Source organism: Periplaneta americana, chromosome 15 (genome assembly GCF_040183065.1).
Source record: "Periplaneta americana isolate PAMFEO1 chromosome 15, P.americana_PAMFEO1_priV1, whole genome shotgun sequence".
In the NCBI taxonomy this organism is placed as follows: domain Eukaryota; kingdom Metazoa; phylum Arthropoda; class Insecta; order Blattodea; family Blattidae; genus Periplaneta; species Periplaneta americana.
The window spans coordinates 164,705,591-164,724,269 of NC_091131.1; the positions used below are offsets into that span (position 1 = coordinate 164,705,591).

The window sequence follows — 18,679 nt, forward strand, 5'->3', positions numbered from 1 at the left end:
ATCGATTACTGCAATAAAGAAATTCGATGTTATTATTCAGTAATGCCAATTGCGAAAAGCGAAATACAGGTTTAACAATGTTAATTACATGTACTGCACTTTTCTCTTATTATTATAATATAAATACATTTTCGTTATCTGCTGAAATCATGATTTAGTTTAAAATTGTATAATATAATTACAGTAACCTGATTAATACATTAATTAAATGAAGAATTGTTGAAAACGCAGTTATCTAATCTGAATGAAGGAATGTAATTTTTTTTTTCAGATAGCCTCCAATGGACATGGAATTGGAAGATGAAGATGTATTTTATAGGCTACAGTTATACAGGATTAGATTACCTGTGTGAGCACGACCAGTGTCAGCTGTGCCTTATTTCGATCGTTAACTACGTGCTACAGGAAAGCATTTTTTATAGCTCGACAAACATATTCTCGCTATAGTGTGTAACGGAACTAAGGCTGCATCTACACAGTTCAATATTTCAATCGCGTATGCATGCAATCTGGGAAGAATATTGAAAGAATCAAGTTTAAAACGTACGTTAAATTAAGATGCATGAAGATTTTATGTCTACATGGAACGCCGTTTTGAACGTCGTCTTCAGTGCGTAAATATATTAATTAATATTAATATCAATCTTGCATTCATTGCTTTAAAGTTGAAAGAAATGTTTAACCGTATAGTTGCATCTTAATGTATTCATGATCATCAATTTACGGGGAAACAGTTGGCGACAACGACTAAACAAAAGAACGACCATGCGATAAATTGATAGCGATAAATCTAGCTGCAAAAATTATCGCAAAGTGTGACTGTGATTGGTTGGAATTCAAAATTTCATTACACTTCATTGGTCGAAAATGGAATGACGTCATATAAACGAAATAGTCGAGCTAATTGATTCCAAAAAGTTTGAATCTTTCAAAACCAGATTTCCCGAGATTTTGTTTACGTCTCTAAAATCAGGCTACAAAAACTTTCGAAAATTTGCGAAGTGAGTTAGTGGCTGTTTATAGGTTGTCAGACTTTGCAGGCAGGACAGTGACTGGTAGCTACATTTCCAGCGAGCACCTCCACGGTGGAGTTACGTACTTCTTCCTGATTAAAACGTGTGAAGAGTTACGTACGGAATAGAGTCCTGCAAAACCGGTTGAAAGCGAACAAACTTGCAGAGCGCTACTGAACGCCTGGCTTTATAGGCAGTATGCGAAGTACATCTGCTTGCGTACTGCCTCAGCATTCGGTTTAACGTGTATTCGAGTTGATTCGATCTCTCTGTGGGTGGACGGCTCTGGCGTATAAAATGAAGATCACAGTGAACCATCCAGATATTATAGCTGCGGATCATCAAGAGGAACAAACAGCATGCAGCGTGAAACTACAGACGTTGTAAAGCGTAAGTTGCAGAAAAAATCTTTCGGTATCCACAAATTAACAAGGTTGCAATTTTTGCTTACACTAGAAAACCGAATTATAATATTACAATAATGACACACTTAAAAAACAGTAAACTCGATCAGTAGTAAAACTAAAACAAAATTAACTTTATATCTTCTGAAACCTACTACAACCAATGCTTTTAGTACGTTTACTATGACTAGAGAATTAAACGTAATATAGGTTTTCCATTCATTTAAGTGAACCTTATCGCCCCGTACAATCTGCAGGGTTATTTCACTTCTACCCTGTATAAGAATAGCTACTGTTTTGGAGGAATGCATTTACAGTTAATAATTATTTAATTTTATGTTTTGTGATTAATTGTAATTCTATTTTGGATTTATTTACTTATATCTCACATTATACATTATGCTCATTTCATTTTCTACATACTAAATTGATGGAAAGATCACCAAACAACTCTAGCCTCTCTAGCAACACTTGTGAAATGAATATTCGTCATTCCATGAATAAGTGTTTCCACCGAGCGTAACTTTATTCTACTAAAACAGGTTTATTAATACATAAACACAAGAAGTCAACTCTGATCATGTAGTCTATGATAATAGGCCCTAATAATAATTGTGAACATCAAATTGTTGATATTAGCACGTGTGTAATAAAATAGTTCTTTGAATGGCACTTGTTTTCTCTGAAGTAGATCTTTTCTATACAGAATGATTTGTTTCTAAATCTTGCTATTCTTTTGTTATTTGTAGTATAGAAATGTGTAAATTATACTTATTTTGTACAGAACAACAACCATTGGGAGCCAAAGTAATCGTATTGTTGAAAATAACATTACTGTATATCTTTTTAAATTGATTTCTTAATAAATAATATTGCAACTGATTAGAATAATTAAAAAGCATGTAACAATTGTTTTAGAGGTAGGCCTATACATTTTTTTTAGTTTAAAGTACAAACGTCATAATGGACTTGTGTACTTATTTCCTATTTTGTTTTATAATGAATTGTAATTATATTTTTGAATATGTTTATATAATGATATTTCACATTATACATTACGTCTATTTCCTTCGATGTCATTTATTTGTTACTAGTCAAATTACTGCAAGTTCGAAATACAAAAATAAATGTATTAAAGTGTCAAATTATTTCTATTCCTATTTCAAGCAAACATATTTTTGTAATTAAACAAAATAAATATCCTTCAATATTATTACTCTGTTTGTATAGCCTACTGAGAAAATGTTAAAGAGTTATTGTATGGTGAAATGTACCTGGTGTTATTTGGAGATCGTATTTTCTTCCTCCTTACCATTTCTTTCTGTGTGAGACTTGTGTTCTAAATAATTCCCAATCTTACATGAACTTATGTAATATCGATCATTGGGTTATACAAATCGGACAAGATTCATCAATATGTGACGAGAAAGAGTTACGACGTAATCAAATGATGAAGTTATGACGTATACTGTTTAACACTGGTATAGAAAAACGCCAGCTATATAGCGTTTATTGGTAAGAAAAATATACATGGCTTGTGCACGTCTTGTTCTGTGAAAAACTATAATATTGTTTAACATATCTATAAGCAATTTTCATTAGTAAAACTCTAAAAGTTTAAAATATAAACGATACTTATAAAGTTACTGCAAGTTCAGAATAATAAAGAAAATATAATAGTGTCGAATGAACTGTAAGAATACTTGCAAACACTTTTTTTTTTTTTCAATAAGACAACGTAAATTTCCTTGTTACTCCGGTTGTGTACTCGAAAAACGTTATTTTCATGTAAATGCGCCTGATGTTCTGTCTACTCTGCAATACATCAGGCGTAACCGCTCGACAACCAAGTTATTCGGTCCGATGTTCATCCTAGCCGGTTGAGCTCCGACCGGTTGAATCTAAACCGGTTGTGTACGCTGTTTTGCAGGTCTCTAGTACGGAACACTCAGTGCGAAGACAGGCTTTCGCGAGTTTCACTGTTATCGATTGAAATAGTTCTATTTAACAAAATTCAAAGCCAAAAGCATTTTTACGATGACGTCATAGGAAAATTTGCCCGAAAAGGAGAAAGGAGGATTCCGTTGATGTACACATGAAAGTAACTGGTAAGTCTTATTATTGTTGTAATACGTATTACCTAACATATTTTTATATTTTTTCTGTTTATTGTTAAATAGTGTCATTACTGCAGGTCCCCCATGAAAACCGTCACCGCTCGCCACTGTTTTCAGCCACAATATTACTTTCAACATAAAAATAGTTTTATACTTACCTGTATATTCTAGTACATTGTCCTAACCCCTGCCTTCTCCTACTTGTTCCAGATATAATACTCGAGAGATCCGGAAGCAATACCAACGAAACTGATCATTTCCCTAGTAATTTGCCCTGGATCTCTCATGTTTATAATAAGTAGCAAGTTGGGAGGGACTACAATGGTGCATAACAGGTATCAAACGACTTTTTGTTGAAAGTATTTGTGGCTGCAAACTAAGACCACGTGTTTACCACTATATATTAGTACATCTCACAAAAGCCAGTGAAGGAAAATAAAATTATGCCTTTATTTGGTGTAGGTTTTCTGGATAGTTGCTGAATCAGTTGATAATTTTTAATGTAGTTGGTTATGGAGAAATTGAGGTTATGTAATTATTTTTAATCGTTTTAAGATTGATATTTTTTACTGTATATAATACTATGGTGGGCAACTGCATCTCCATAAAAAATTTCTTATAAATGCAACGATTTTCACTTCCGAAATCGCCGAAACAACTTCAGCGCTAGTTTTACCATCTTATTGTAAATGATGTAGGTAGTGATTAAACGATTTAAATAATAACACCATTGGTTACCAGTACTTACAGTGACTCTCAAAAGTATTCGTATTCATGAAATATTAATCATATTCCAATATTAATATAAGTATTATGAACGTCAGTAGTTTTGATATTGTTCAAATGCGAATGAAAAACATAAATAGCTCATATTAGCTGCCTTGTGTAAAGAAAACAGTTCTTTCCTGCAAAAAGTGAAGTAATTTATACAAAACAAACAATAATGTCGCGTCACAAAAGTATTCGTACATAGCTCTGATTGTTTTGCCCTGAATGGAGGATGCACTCAAGACAGCAGGTGTAATACAGACACAGAGTTGTACTGTCTACTGCTCTTACATGGTGGAACATACTGCTCTTACAAACAGTACAATGGCGCGTAAAAGTAAATACACATCAATTGAATTACGTCAGCTGATAGCAGTGGCGTAGCATGAAATTTTGAGCAGGGGAAGCTAACTCAAGTTGTCTTTCATGTACGGTACATATGAGAAAACGTATTACAAAAATATAGTCTTAAAATAAATAGTAGTCAATGTCAAGTCAGCAGTCGAAGATTGGTTGGAACATCGTAAGTAACACCAATAAGGCATGACCTCAAATGATACGTAGTAAAATATGATTTCACGGTTTACACATATCTCTAACAAATAAACACGTATACGTATAACATTAGCTCACTCCCTGTCATACTTAGAGGAATCACAATATTAACGGTCAATAGATACAGTATTACCACAGTCTACTATATACAGTCGCGAAGCTCAATATGTAGTAAAAATGCAAACATGGATAGTTGCCCACCACTAGGATCGCTACTATCGCCTCATCATCGCAGATCTCTCTCCTAGCAGCCCACAAAATATGTTACACTTTCGTTGTGTTCTTTTGGAAAAATTAACACCATCCTTCCATTATTGAAATATTAAATACATAAAGTTAATTTATTATTTTAATGAAGTATATTAAATTCCACCATAAACTCGAAGATACCTGCAAGAAATAAGTTAATATTATTTTTGTTTGTGCAAAACGAACTGAAATTTACTATAATCGCTTCACTCATTCAAGATTATAGCGATAATTAACTATGAAACCAATAAATATTAATTTGCACTTCTCTTTACAACAATAATAATAATGGAAATATGAATTAATGGAGTAACTTACGTGTACCGGTACTTGTAGTGTAGGCTTACGTAGTTGAGGTTAAGCAATAATAATCACACCAGAATTGGAAATAAAACTTGATTAATAAATTTTATTGTAACAGACTTTTTCTACGTCTCTAATAAAGTAACAAATAAAAATAACAACAAAATTAACAGCTATAATTAAAAACATATCCTTTGAAAAAAAAAGTAGGCCTAAGCAATAATAATCCCACCAGAATTGAAAATAAAACGTGATCAATAAATTTCATTAAAACAAACTTAATTTTTCTACGTCTCTAGTAAAATATTCTTATTCCAATTATTGTATTTTAGCGATTAACATTTTCATTACAACCAATAACGAACATTTCACAAGCATCAATGTGAAATACGCAACGAGCTAACACTCGATGGAAATACGATTCAGTCCAAAGTCGACCGTGGACAGTCTATTGTTTCTAGTTGCTAACCGCTTGGAGCGATTTATCACGAGATTTGCAAAAAATCACCTCAAGCTTCGCGACTGTATATAGTAGACTGTGGTATTACCACAGTCTAGTATATACAGTCACGAAGCTTGAGTTTTGAGGGTGCTAGAAACAATAGACTGTGCCGGTACTATTTTGCATTGTCTGTAATGAGGCGATATTAGCGATCCTAGTGGTGAGCAACTGTCTAATGTATGCATATTTACTACGTATTGAGCTTCGTGACTGTATATACTAGACTGTGGTATTAGTATCATTACGACACTATGTGTCTGTGTTTTGGTTATGTCCTTCATTGACAGCAAGGGAGTCGGTAATTTGTTTTTTAAATCACACCTTTGTTCGTAAGTCAGTCTTGATAATAGAATTGTCCTAAAAAATTCAAGTAAATTAGTCTCAGGAACTGTTATTTCACTCAATATTTACTATATCAGCCACAATGCACACTAACACTTCAACTGAACACATCTCACGAAAGGGATAATTCGGGAGTCGACCTGGTTGGCAAGTTGGTATAGTGCTGGCCTTCTATGCCCAAGGTTGCGGGTTCGATCCCGGGTCAGGTCGATGGCATTTAAGTGTGCTTAAATGCGACAGGCTCATGTCAGTAGATTTACTGGCATGTAAAAGAACTCCTGCGGGACAAAATTCCGGTGCATCCGGCGACGCTGATATAACCTCTGCAGTTGCGAGCGTCGTTAAATAAACCATAACATTTGATAATTCGGAAACTAAATTATTTTCAATGTAAAAGCTAGCTTCTTGCGAGCCTTGTGACCAAGGTAGTTTAGTTAGAAAGGGATGGAAAATCTGCGGGGTGGGTTACACAGAAGAATGAGTGAAAGAAACCAGTCTGCTTGGAAGCTGGTGTGTGCAGGCTTTTTGTTTACTGCTGCATCACGAATCATCCTGAGCTGCCGCATCACAATATTTAACGCATAAATATAAACTCTATTAAAATTAATAAATAATTTTGTTCATAAACTGCAGGTTTATTATGAAATTATTATTAACTGGGGAAGCTGAGCTTTTTAGTTTACATTGACGCTACGCCACTGGCTGATAGGTGGTCATTTCAAGAAAGGTAAAACATACAGACGGATTAAAGCAATCACTAGAAAATCTGTTTCTATAACCCAGTCCATCAACAATAAATTCAATAAAGGAAGAACGGTGCTTCAAGAAGAATAAAAATCAGGACATCCTAGACTATTGTCTCAAAGACGTGAGTGATTTATTGTAAATAAAATGAAATTAAACGGGGAAAAAAAATTAGTGCTCCCATGATCGATTCTAGTTGTGAAAACAATATTATGTAAAAGTAAGCCCAGGAACTGTAAGAAGAGAAGGAGGAACAATTAGGCCTACAATGGGAGAGTAGCTAGAAATAAGCCGTATATCAATCGCATAAAGAGATTGGTGTTGCTGTGGAACATGCAATGAGAACAGAAAACTTTTGAAGGATGTGATATTTAATTATGAAAGTGGGTCAGATGGTAGACGAACTAAATATAAAACGTGTTACTGTTCGCGCAACTTATCTGGGCAGCTAAAAGAGCGGGGAATTGGAGTGTAGCGAGGTTGCTTGTAGCGGTAGCGTGGTAGGAGAGGGAAGGAGAGGGGCAGCGAGAGAGCACTAGGGAACCCAAGTGCCTAGATAAGTTGCGCGGACAATAGTTCCACTGTAGTGGTTCAGTACTAATATGGGTTTGTATCTCTGATGCCGTATTTATATGATTTTATGATACTCCTTATCATTATTCTACGTAAAGTTCAGAAATGATTCAAGTTTATAATTGCAATCTGTATTTATTTTCATTAATATAAATAATACCACAATTCAAACTTTAAATCTCTTTCATTTATAATACTGTACCTACAGTATACGAATACTTTTGTGAGTCTGTATCTTGTGTACAATCCTGCCTGAACAACTGTTTTGCTTTATAATTATTTTTCCAATGTTTTTCCGATTACTTATGTTTCATTAATTTTAGTATTTATTTGTTAATGGTACTGTACGTACCGGTATACGTAATTTTTTGTTGGATTTTCCCATATAAATCACTGATGTGTGGCACCTAACATGTATAGAGATATCGTACGGTATTCACATTTCACTGCTCCTTAATATTTTCTGTTAATTTTTATAGGTGTGACAAAATATCGGTGTAATTCATGCATATTTTGCTTACTTATCAACAGTAATCTCACTAGACGTTTTGATTTATCTAGAGAAAATCAAAACTCGAGTGGGATTTAATGGACTATTACACGATTAGAAGAAAGTATATAAAGATTAGAAGTAACGAAGTACTCCAATACAATAAAATATTAATTGACTTACGAAAATACAACTGTCTTCAAATGTATTATTGTACCATCTCAACATTACAAATATTACGCTAGATGCATGCTAGATGGCAGTAGTGTCTTTATACAGACACTGTAATGATTACTATTCAATAAATCTTAATATTAAACAATCTCTGATACGTGACTATCCATAATATCATATAGCAGAAGTTCTTTTTATCCTCTCAGAGCAGAAGCTATAACATAACCTAACTAATATACACAAGTGTTAGAAAAGTTTTAATTAACGACGATGACATAAAAAATAAACATGAATAATTTTAAAAGGAATAATTATTGAATGTACAATTTTCAAATTTGAATGTGGTTGGTGGTTCAATTGATGTTATATTGGACGTGTGCATAATAGAAGTGGAACTCGTTGATTTAGGCCTACATGGTGTATTCAACTTATTCAGGATTTCCGAATGGTGCTCTTCATTTATTTGTAAATCGGATTTCAGAAGATGCATAGGTATGATCAGTGATTTTGATTAATTCTTGTTCTTGAATGCCAATGCGAGTCATATTTGAAACTGCTGTGCATCGACTGGAGTGGTTTGTATATATTTTTGACGTCCAGACCAGCGCAGTTTCAAATGTTGGCAAACAAAGAAACAAATGCTAGGGACGCGATAAAATTGTGCGATAAGCAGCCATGATTTGTTGAATTACGTCCTTTCGTACCAACGAGCACAGAATGCATGGAGTAGATATAAACAGCTTGGAGGTGAAGCCGCTTTTGTGGACAGTCGCCATTATGATGCTATCAAAACATTGGGCTACCGGTTAGCACATGGGCAGTTGATTGTGATGTTGCATCGTTGTTTTAATTAATAAATTAACTAATTTCAATATGCCTACATGTTCTGCGTATGGCTGCACAAACAGGTTTAAAAAAGAAATCCTGGAATAACTTTTCACGGGTAAATATGCATGTGTGAAATGTACTTATTACCGGTAGGCTAAATACGGTAATGAATGATTTAGCCTAAGTTAGTCGGTTAGATTCGTATTGTTTATGTATTAGTTTGATTAAGATAAAGGATTAGTGTATTGATATTATTGTAATTAATTTTTATAATCACTAAATCAGACACGCTTTGTACACTTAGCATTTACGAGCGAAGCTAACCTAACAACCCAAGTTGGAAGTTTGTGTCGCGTGCTATAGAAAATGGGTGTACCAAGGTTTCTCTTCAACCGAATGCACGTATTCGTTTGATGAAAAAGAAATATTGCATTAATATTATTGTAATTAATTTTTATAATCACGAAATCAGACATGCTTTGCAGACTTAGCATCTACGAGCGAAGCTAACCTAACAACCCGTGTTGGAAGTTTGTGTCGCGTGCTATAGAAAATGGGTGTACCGAGGTTTCTCTTCAACCGAATGCACGTATTCGTTTTATGAAGAAAAAGAAATAATGTATTAATATTATTATAATTAATTTTTATAATCACGAAATCAGACTTATGCTTTGCAGATTTAGTAGCTGCATTAACTCCATCGTGATCTAACTTGACCCACTTGGTAATAAAACTTCACTTTTGTTCGCCGTTATAATCTAATTATATACTATAAACGAAGAGCCTATCAAATATTGTATGGTTAAGAGCATTCCACTTTTTCTCTAAACAAAAATCGGGACATCTATACGAAATACTGGCAAAAGGAAGAGAATGATAATTTGCGTTAAGAAGCAAGTTGCATTATTAAATCGAAGCAAATGGATCAATCTACGAAAGTACTTATTATAGGCTAGCATTTTTATTTTGACTAGTAGCAAAATAAGGTCAAACTGTTATCTTCCTTTTTTATCATTATTGTTTGTTTAACTTTCCAGAGTACCTATTAAATACCATACTGCAATTTGAAGAGCTGTCAATTTAAATATGTATATATGTGATTTATCGATTACAGTTTTGCAATTTTTGCTAAAAATACGTGCCTAGGGATTCTGTATTACGAAACAAACAAGGAAGTGTGAGTCCTCCAGGAAATTAGGGACATATGGAATTCCTATTATCATAAAATCTTCTATAACGTAATAGCTATTTTGCAATGTTTTGGTAGCAACAAGATGGCGTCAGGCCCATCAAACCGGCTTCACTCCGTCCAATGGTATTAAGATGCTAGTGTCTACTCTATGTATTCTGTGCTCGTTGTTTCGTACCGTTTTATTGGTCAAAAGTAGTATGACGTAGTAAGAGTGTAATAGTCAATATTATAAAAATGTCGATGTGAGAAAATCACAGATAAAAGTCACAGATATTTAATTGTCAAGTCACAGTAGTTGTCACAAGTACTTGGAAATATCGTTTAAGCTCATCTCTACAGCGTCATGACTAGAGCTCGGAAGTTGATGACCTAAAAATCACAGAAAATTACCTATAAAATGACCTTAAATTTTCTGAAAAAATATTACATTAAGGTTAAAAAAAGACCAAGATTCCAATAATAATAATAATAATAATAATAATAATAATAATAATAATAAAATGTCTCCGAAATCACACCAATGCACATTTAAATACTAGGAGAAACTGGAATTCTCATTGCATTGCAGCATTGCAGTAAAGAGCCATCGCCATTCGTAAGGTCTCGGGTTTGATGGATCGTCAGTTGCTTTACTTTCGGTATTTTTAAGTCGTCACTTGTGACTACGGGCATTGCAGCTGCAATATTTGTTCTAGTGCGCTGAATTGGGGGACCACATCAAAGCATCCATAAGGAAATTTTTTACATGATGCAATCGAATTGCATCATGATGTAATCGAATTGCATAAACAATCTGCAGTATAAATTTAGGTTCCCAAATATAGACGACTACACCGTAAAAAAAGAAGTCCGTCATAAGCAGAAAAGGGCAAATATGCTAAAAAAAAGTTGAACATTTCCTAAAAAATGACCAATAGATAATAAAAGACAGAAATGCCAAAAAATGCAAAATGAAAGTAGGCTATATTGGTTCATGTTGAAATGTGAGTTTATATTGCAGCCTGCATTGCATTGTCTGTGATGTCTTAGAAAAAAGATATTTCATCAACTTCAGAGCCCTAGTCATGACAGTGTTCTGCTAAAAGCGAATATCGCCGAAGATCTCCGACGTCTCACGAAAATTGTGCTCCCGAGACACAAGTGGAAAATATGGAACCTCGCGGAGAAAGGACAGCCAATATAATAGTTTTAAGAACGCAAATTATTCTATTTCTGAGATAATTTAACTTACTTCTTCATATACAGTTTTTGCATAATTTGGTTCTTTAATTGACATTTTGAATCTGTTTCTTGTTTTTATAAACTAGCAAATCTTTTTATGCAAGAATGCTTGTTTTGTAGCTCAACTAGCATATTTTCAATCTATGTGTTGACAAGACTGCTTGGAGATTAACCATTTAGCCAATGAGATTAGTGTTCGTGTCTATATGACTGCAGTTTGTATATATACTGGAATTGTGGAATTTCTGTGTTGTAGTGGCAGTGAAAGTGAAAGTTATCATTAAGTGTATTAATCAGACCAACTAAAATAATTTATAATAATTACATAGGTTAGTATACATTTAGCATGGTAGAAGTACGTAATATGACATAGTTGTGGACATCAGAGATAAATTACTTTAGACTTACATGTTTTGATCATATGTCTATTTTAATTTTTTAAAATTATGATTTAGTGCGTTATTGAGATGACTGAAATAGGTGTAGATATGTATAATTACGTGCTACTAATCTTAACAATATTAGATAGATATCGTAATTAAATAAATTTCAACCGATAACCTACTTAGGTTAATAGTTTTCAAAGCTCTTCGTAACAGCTGTGATATAGAAATTATGTAACATACACAAAATGTACATATTAAACATTGACATAATTCCGCTGTAATATGTATGGATCATTGCTGATTGTTGCTGTACGTCTCAAGAGAGGTAAACCTACGCAAAGTACTACAATTAAGTAAAGTATGGACTTCTAATGAACGTTAAGTACGGGCTCATTTACCTATACAGAAAAACAAACCTAACCTTCCCAAGAAATGTAGGTAATGTTGTATATTACTGAAGATTTGATCATACTAACGTAGAATCGATAGAACTGCTAAAAATGGTATTAAAATTGTAGACTATGTGATCATGATAAGAGGCAAAGTTTCATTTTTGTTGTAATCCGAAGGCTTGCGATTATTTTATATTATGTAATTCTCCAGAAAAGCTAAACTAAAGGAGGCACAAATTTTTTTATTGTTTTCATTGCTTCTGTGAGCTGTATATAATGACAAACATATAGTTTTAGTTAGCACCCACAAATGCTTTCAACATGAAAATCGTTTGTTATTTACCTGTATATAATCTAATGTGTTGTAGCCCACCCCCTCTGTAATTGTTACAAATAAAATGCTCTAGAGGTCAAGGACGCAATGCTAATGAAGTAATGAGACTACCATTTCCCTGGTAGTTCGTCCTGGACCTCTAACAGGCTCCCTTGGCAGTTAGTAGAGGGGGAAGGGAGATGTGCTTCCTTTAGTAAAGGCCAGTTCATAATATTTTCCTTCTCGTGTTCCATATCTGTTAGTGTCACTGTTTTCACAGCACACCATACTTTAAAATGCAGAGGCTCTACTTCTAATTTCCAGTGTTGAATAAAATCTACATTGAAAATTACAATACACTTATACTTAGATATTTGGTAGGCCTATATTAAATCTGATTTATTTTTGCTACAAACATATTCCTCATTTTCTGTTGCCAGTGATTTATTTTGTCATAGTTTTAACTATTATTGGACAAAGTACGAAATAAGTTATTAAGGTGGGTGTACTTATACCATTTGTAGACACTTCAATGAAAATCATTCTTATTTTTTCAATGATGCCTGTATTCCTTAATTTTAATAAGCATAATATAGCCTATATAGATCTTCAATACACGATTAGAAAGACTAGTACATTAGGCCTGGTTAACATTGGGGTGTTTTCTAACTTTATAAAAGTCAAATCACAAAAGAGAAAATCACTTTCTAATGATAAGTAACTTTTTCCGTTTTCACATAATGTAACAAAATAATAAATAGGCCTATATTTTTATAGCAGTAATTTATCAAAATGTAGTAGGAACAAGTGTGCATTGTTGGAGCTGCCATATTTTCAGTTGCCAGTTAAGCATTAACTCAAGGATTGTGGAACTACACGGCTGGGGAATAAAACCTTTTGTCTATATAGGCCTACCCTTTTTCTTTCCGTTTCTCCATCTCTAATTAATTATTTGTACTATTTTCTCCTAAAACACGGAAATTTTACTTGAAGCAAGTAGAGCGACCGGTTTGGAAGTAAATCCCGAAAAGACAAAGTATATGATTATGTCTCGTGACCAGAATATTGTACGAAATGGAAATATAAAAATTGGAGATTTATCCTTCGAAGAGGTGGAAAAATTCAAATATCTTGGAGCAACAGTAACAAATATAAATGACACTCGGGAGGAAATTAAACGCAGAATAAATATGGGAAATGCGTGTTATTATTCGGTTGAGAAGCTCTTATCATCTAGTCTGCTGTCCAAAAATCTGAAAGTTAGAATTTATAAAACAGTTATATTACCGGTTCTTCTGTATGGTTGTGAAACTTGGACTCTCACTCTGAGAGAGGAACATAGGTTCAGGGTGTTTGAGAATAAGGTGCTTAGGAAAATATTTGGGGCTAAGAGGGATGAAGTTACAGGAGAATGGAGAAAGTTACACAACACAGAACTGCACGCATTGTATTCTTCACCTGACATAATTAGGAACATTAAATCCAGACGTTTGAGATGGGCAGGGCATGTAGCACGTATGGGCGAATCCAGAAATGCATATAGAGTGTTAGTTGGGAGACCGGAGGGAAAAAGACCTTTAGGGAGGCCGAGACGTAGATGGGAGGATAATATTAAAATGGATTTGAGGGAGGTGGGGTATGATGATAGAGACTGGATTAATCTTGCACAGGATAGGGACCGCTGGCGGGCTTATGTGAGGGCGGCAATGAACCTTCGGGTTCCTTAAAAGCCATTTGTAAGTAAGTTGTAAGTACTATTTTCTCCTACCTTCATCACACTTTTATATTAACACAGATATTTCTTAAGTATAATAGGCCTGTTCACCATATTGGAATCACTGGGATCGATCCAGAAACCTTCTGCTTAGCAGTCTCTCGTAACTGTTAGTTGAAAAATTCAATGTTAAAATTGTTTACAAAACGTACCTTCGATAATGTACAGTGACTCACAAAAGTATGCGTACACTACAGTACTTATAAATGAAAGAGATTTGAAGTCTGAATTGTGATATTATTTATATAAATTAAGAGAAATACAGCTTGTAATTATAAAGTTAAATCATTTCTGAACTTTACATAGAATAATTAATGGTAAGGAATATCACAAAATCATAGAAATACGGTGCCACAGAAGCTTTTGTACACATCACAGAAGTATTCATACAACACTAATATTCTGTAATCAATACTTGGTAGGATAACTTTTCTGTTGTATTACACTTTGTAGCCGTTAGGCATTGATGTTACCAACTTGCTTGTAACTGATGGTGAAATAGACTGTCATTCTTCTTGAAGTTTTTGTTTAAGACAGTAGCATTTCGAATTTAATGTTTTCGAATTTGTTGTCCAAGGTGGGACCACAAATATTGTATCGGATTGGTATCCGGCAATTGGGGAGATGTTTGCAGTACTTCAGAGTACATGTAGTTGTAACTTATAATAACCAAGTATTTGAAAGTAATGGCTTGTACTTAGGATCATTGCCTGGGTAGAATTTGAAATTATTCTCTGTACCCATTTTTATAGCACTCTTTTGAATTTTTCTTAAGTATGTCTACGTACTTGTATTGGTCCATCGTGCCTTCAATAAAGGCTAGATTTCCAACACCGCGGGATGACATACAACCCCATACTAGTACTGAACCATACAGTAGAAGTAAGATTTTTTATATTTAGTTCAATGTTTGATTTTCTCCATGCTATTTATCTACTGTCTGACCCAAAAATGCTGTATTTACTTTCATCAGTAAATATCATATCCTTCCAAAAATCTTCTGTTTTCATTGTGTGGTCGACCTGATTGGCGAGTTGGTATAGCGCTGGCCTTTTATGCCCGAGGTTGCGGGTTCGATCCTGGGCCAGGTCGATGGCATTTAAGTGTGATTAAATGCGACAGGCTCATGTCAGTAGATTTACTGGCATGTAAAAGAACTCCTGCGGGACAAAATTCTGGCACATCCGGCGATGCTGATATAACCTCTGCAGTTGCGAGCGTCGTTAAATAAAACCTAACTTTTTTTTTTCATTGCAGGTTACACAGCAAATGCTAATCTCTTTTTGCGATTTTCTTTACTAATATACGGTTTTTTCTAGCTACTCTCCCATAACAATTGTTCCTACAATTTCTGGACTTACTTTTACACCAATATTGTTTTCACAACTAGAAACAATCATGGGAGCTCTCATTTTTGGTTTTAATTTCATTTTATTTACAACAAATCCCTCACGTCTTTGAGGCAGTAATGTAGGACGTCCTGATTTTGGTTCATCTTGAAGCCTGTTTCCTTTCGTGGAAAAAAAAAAGTATGGTTTATTTAACGATGCAACTGCAGAGATTATATCAGCGTTGCCGGTGTGCCGGAATTTTGTCCCGCAGGAGTTCTTTTATATGCCAGTAAATCTACTGACATGAGGCTGTCGCATTTAAACACACTTAAATGCCATCGACCTGGGTCGGGATCAGAGCCGCAACCTCAAGCATAGAAGGCCAGCACTATACCAACTATGCTACTGAGGGCGACTCCTTTCTTGAATTTTTTTATTGTACTGGATTGTAGAAACAGATTTTCCCGTGATTTTTTTAATCTGTCTGTATGTTTTACCTTTTTTTTTAATTATCAACTATCAACTATTCAGTTGATGTATTTTTACTTTTACGCGCCATTGTACTGTTTGTAAGAGCAGTAGACTGTACAGCTCTTTGTATTACAATTACTATCTTGAGTGCATCCTTGTCTGTGTTTCCATTCAGGACAAAACATTAACCAATGTTTCAGAACTGTGTACAAATACTTTTGTGGTGCGTACGAATACTTTTGAGACACGACGTTATCGTTTGTTTTATTTAAATCTTACTTCACTTTTTGCAGAAAAGAACTGTTTTCTCTACACAAATTACCTAATAGGCCTATTAGTTATTTATGTTTTTCATTCGTATTTTAACAATATTAAAACTGCTTACGTTCACAAAACTGTATAGGCCTATTGACATTGGAATATGATTAATATCTCATGCGTACGAATACTTTTGAGAGTCACTGTATTTCTACGAGTTTCAACTGTCTAGGATTATCTAGGATTACCATTCATCCGGCAAAAGGAGGACATGCTGTGTGATGGTCTTCTGAACCAATCACAACATATCTAACGTTAATGGGACCGTTAATGGAATACGGAACTACGTGTTGGGATCCCTATAGAATATATCAGGAAAATTCATTAGAAAGAATCCAGTATAGGGCAGCGAAATTTGTTAAAGGTAAAAGAGAAGATGGAAACGATACGATAAAAGAACTTAAATGGGAAACTTTGGAAAACAGATGTAGGAAAACTAGAATAAGATCATTGTATAGAGCACATCTAGGTCAGAAAGCATGGGTAGACATAACGGCTCGGTTAGAAAAGCCAACGTACTATGGTAGGAACGATCATGATTTTAAAATCAAATGTAGGAAACAGAAAACGGATGTAGGTAAATTCTCATTCTTAAATAGAACTATAAATGATTGGAATGATCTACCTGCAGCAGTCTTTGAGGGCTGTCCTTCCTTAAGGAAATTCAAGAATAACTTAAAAAGTTGTGTATAAAGTGCAACTTAAAATTAAGGTGACATTTAACATTTAATTTTTTAAGGTGACATGTATTTATTTAGCCTGACGAGTTACTTCCTTGGTTTGAATTGTAAATTATTTAAAAATAGCGTGTAAGAAGGCCTTAGATTAGAAATGTTTAGTTTAAATGTAGTTCTGTTTATAAGTATGCATAAGGGTGTAATTATTTGACTTATTTGAACTGTTGTATCAGTGAAGCGAGGTGAGTCAGTGAAGTTATGGTTTTACAGTGCAGTGAATAGTTCCGATCAGTGATAATTTATAGCGTCAATGAAACGTGTTCTATAGTGTCAGTGAAATGTGTTACAGAGTGTCAGTGAAATGTGTGCTAAAGTGTCAGTGAAATGCGTCATAGTGCCACTAGAGTGAGTGAGATGAGAGTAAAGTGAAAGACTATTGAAACTTATGTAGGGCCTATACATAATTATGTAGGTTATATAGTAAAATTAGGTATTTTATTTATGTTTTATTATTATTGTGTTAAATTGTATTGTGTATTCTTATTGTATTGTGTATAAAATTGTATTGTTATTTTATTTATTTATTTGAATATACATTTTCTTGAACCCTATTTTACCAGAAAGTACATTAGGGTTATAGTTATAGTTTATATTATTATAATGAGAATTCATTTGATGTGGGTAACCCAGTCTTGCTACTTAAAATTAACACATATCTACTACAATAATTTGAATTATTTACAGGTTCTTAAATTAATTACATATAAAATTACATTGACGTGGGTAACCCAGTCTTGCTACTTAAAATTAACACTTAACTTATATATACTACAATAATTTGAATTATTTACAAGTTCTTAAATATATTACATATAGACTTACATTGACGTGGGTTACCCAGTCTTGCTATTTACAATTAACAATTATATATACTACAATAATTTGAATTATTTACAAGTTCTTAAATATATTACATATAAAATTACAAAACTCTTTATAGCAGCACGTTTTTGTGAACAAATTGAATAGTGGTTTGTCATATATTATATTACAAAAATGTAAATGTCCGACCAAAATAAATCTTTTGTTTTCGAACACTGGACAATGAAACAGAAGGTGATCCACAGTCTGCCCTTCCTCACAGATACATAAATAGCCATTGTCCTTATGCAATTTAAATCGTTCTAGGTAAGCCCCAAATTTCCCATGACCCGATAAAAATTGTGTTAATATAAAATCCGGTATAATTTGGTTTCTATTTAAGCGGGTGTCGACGCTAGGAAAGAAGATTTCTCTCGTAACTGAACCCTTTGTACTGCACAGCCACTATTTATTATGTGCTCATGTATTTTTCTTTTTGCATATGAATAAGGACATAGACTATAGCTCAAATTTAAGTTCGAAACTGCAGCACTCTTTGCCAGTTCATCAGCCCTTTCATTTCCTTCTGTTCCACTGTGTCCTCGCATCCATGAGAAACAAATGTGTTTGTCGCAATGTATTACATTTCTTCTAATTTCCACTGCCAGAGGATTTAAGTGA

General features: G+C 33.9%; 1 protein-coding gene across 2 annotated transcripts in view; it reads left to right on the forward strand.

Moving 5' to 3' along the window:
• LOC138715496 (dnaJ homolog subfamily B member 9-like) overlaps positions 1–18,679 on the forward strand; it is a 284,349-nt gene that overhangs the window by 230,600 nt on the left and 35,070 nt on the right. Inside the window, exon 1 of one of the 2 annotated variants that reach the window (XM_069848469.1) lies at positions 11,637–11,804. The exons of the other annotated variant lie outside the window; for it this stretch is intronic. The gene's annotated coding sequence lies outside the window, so the exon portion shown is untranslated. Of the gene's footprint in view, positions 1–11,636; positions 11,805–18,679 lie in introns of those variants that run through there. 2 annotated transcript variants of the gene reach the window in all.